Genomic DNA, 3,415 nt, shown 5'->3' with positions numbered 1-3,415 from the left:
AGAAGATGTAGATAGGTCCGGAAAAATCACCATCGCATAGTTAAACGCGACACGCTGTATCTCTAGATTTTTACCCCTGTGGACGTCAGCTGCGCGGCAAATTTAACTTTTTATTCGAATAAAATTCTAAACCGCCCCAAATATGATTATTAATGAGGCGAAAGCCAATGCAGGGGAATTTAATGGACCCTTTTTTTCCGCGGCGTCCGTTCCCGAGTTAATAAATTATGAATTTTTAATTGTACTCGTATCTGAGACGCTAATTAACTGACACGGAAACAATAGGGGGGAAGGGGGGCAACGGTTTAGTTAATTTAGGCGGAGGTCAGGGAAAAGTAAAAAATATGCCTGTCGTGTTAGTTTCGTGTAAGTATAAGTGGATTCATACATGTGCGGTTTATTAAATACCTCAGGGCAGAAACTTGTTCGAATATTTAAATATTCTACAGAGATTAAGCAGCTAAAAATGAATAAATGTCTGACAAAATGGAGGTATACATTAATTGTTGTAGATGCATATACTGACCTTTCTGATAACTGTTTTAGAAATATTAAGAGATATCAAATGGTAGAAATTGTCGAAATGCGAGTCCCCATCATTTCGAATTTTCACCCATGTTCTGAAAGTAATGTTTCGAAGATAAAACATTTACAAATTTTACGAAATTCGGACAAAGGACTTGGGATCACCAATATCATTTACAGATTCATAACCCGTCTGAGTAAGACACCATCCCAAGTTAAGCATTTGCGAGAAGCAAAATTATCAAATTTAATGCGGACATCACTCAGCCTGAAGTGTGTTTGAAAGTCAACCCGAGTACCCTGAAGCTTATTAATTAGGAACGGATTTCTTGCCAGTATGCTAGTACGCTTCAAATTTAGGCACTCTTCTGTTCCTTTCATTTAGAAACCAGCGTTACTTCTACAGGCGACTTTTTACTAGGGCCTTAAAGTATTTAATAATGTAGATACATTTTGGTGTAAATTTTGTACATTGGACACAACCCCACTTTTGCCTTTGTATAGATAAATTTTAATATAAATAGACACTGTACATTTTAATCTCTTTTAAGACCTAATTACTTTAAAATTATGTTTACTGCAAAGTTGTGTTTATAATCTTTCACTGTCATTTTATTGTATTCTTTCTGAAACTTATCCTGTTATTGAGTTTTGCCCCGTTGGATATTTTAATTAAATAAATAATTAAAATTAGGTCAAGTATTTGCCATGAGAAAAGTATTTTCTATGTTCGAAATCTTTACCAACAGAACATTCGTCATCCTCTTTCATATTCTGCCAAAAGCAATAGCGATATCTGTATACGCACGTAATAAATATTTGTCTGACAAATAGGGCCTGAAATATGTGCCCCTGCGAAACGTCCAAATTGGTATGAGACGACGAACAAATTGCACCTATGTGATATGTACCTGTAATATTTATAAGGGCTCTCCTCCCACCTGTTTTCATAAGTGCTCAAAGCATTTTACCTTATCTCATCCTGAAACAAATTGCCGAATTTCCTTTTTAGCGCACATGGGCCCCCAAAATCAGACTGGAACACAGCGCGGGGCGTCTGAGACGCAGCATAGTTAAATATTTAACTTAGCACCACTTATATTTGTCACTAAAGTAATTAGTTCTTTCTTTACTGAATTCCTGTATGTCCTTTTCATCCTTAAAACTCAACAGTTCATACGAACTCGCTAATACTACTCTCTACTGCTGAATTTAAATTTAAATTATGTAATATGTATGGGCTACATGTTTGTGTATGTGATATTTGGTGAGACCAATAAAGGTACTAAATAATTTCATACTATCAGAAACATTTCTAGAATAATTATTAAAGTTCTTCCACAAACTGGACTTTCCTGATGAGGCAGACTGATAAATTCAGTTTGACTATCGGATTCCATCCCAAATGTTACCATATAATCTCGGTCGGGTACATTTTTTACCCTGACTTCTGCTCGTGGATTTTCCGAACACGCTTAGCATAAAAGAGGTAATTAATTAAACCCATCAGAGCTGGGTAAACTTTATTTAGCATACTCTTTCGTCGGCAACGGAGCAGCAATAATAACAAATCAATGGGGCATTAAACTGGATTCTGCAAAAAAAGGAGGCCATAGGGGGGAAACATTCTAATGAGCTGTGTGGTAGATTTTATAATTTCACAATTAAGCAGACGCTTCGAATCGCTTCAGTATTTTAGATTAAAATGTCGCCCAGCGATTCTCAAACTGTTGAGCGTATCCGCATATATGGAGATGCGATCTATAACTACTGTTCTTTTAGGAGACAATTCTTACAAAAATGTTTTTTAGCGTTTTTTCCAAAATTCTATAACACCACTTGTTATGTACCCTTATTAAAAATAAATATTGCAGGAAATCGCTAATACAGTTTTTTAGAAATTGCTCCCTTAGTAAAAATAGAGCTACGTAATAGATTATGAATGAAATTAAATTAATTTCGTAAATTTTAAGTTATTTCTACTCTCAAACCAATATAACTAGAACTTTAACAAGATATCCAATAACGAACACAAACTGCTATGATTTCACGGTTCATATTTGTCAAATTTGTACATTTAAGGTAGATATTGTACTTATCCTGATTTCTGAAATAAAACTTAAATATTGGTACGCTTTACTTCGTCATTTTAATCTCATACAGCATTGAAGATTAATAAAAAAAAGTGTAACATGAAATAATATAGTAATTGTATTTATTTATTTGTGGTATTTTGTGGTATTCTATGCACGGAGTTATGTCAATATTCCTTAATTAATCCAACTTTTGTACATTAAGTTAAGAGATTTTGATAATATTTTTCTCGGAAATGTTTGAGTTTAGGGCCCATGTCAAATAAGGTTTTTTGTTTATTTTAATTCTAACATCCTGTATAAAGAATTATTTGAAACACTGTTTAGCAAAAAGCGCGGACTTGTTTATAAAGGAGCTTATTATGAAGCATCGTAATATTTTTTAAGAAGGGAATTCGTATGTTTCTGTCAGTTTCAGATCTCTCATAAAACTTTGCTGTATAATTTCATGTTAAACCGACTGTGTTGGACGAAAATGTTACATTTGTTGAAGCTTATAAAAATTCTGTCAATTGCGACAAATAAAATCGTAGTTTTCATTTTTCAGAACACAGTATCTTTATCGTAGTAAGCTTTCAGGTGTATTATTGTTGTTCTCTATGCTCATTATTTTCTGAAACAAAATTACGTTCTATTTAAAACAGGGTGATTCTTCTACCTATTCGCATAAATATGAGGATGATTCTACACACGAAAACATAAAAAAGTTCTTATGAACATGGTCGATCGAAAATGAAACCGCTTTAGATATAGATTTGGTTTGGTTTACTGGAATCCTCGGACGAAATGCTAGAGGG

This window comes from Anoplophora glabripennis, unplaced genomic scaffold, assembly GCF_000390285.2.
Source record: "Anoplophora glabripennis isolate ALB-LARVAE unplaced genomic scaffold, Agla_2.0 scaffold496, whole genome shotgun sequence".
Taxonomy (NCBI): Eukaryota; Metazoa; Arthropoda; class Insecta; order Coleoptera; family Cerambycidae; genus Anoplophora; species Anoplophora glabripennis.
Note: the sequence above shows the minus strand (reverse complement) of the source record.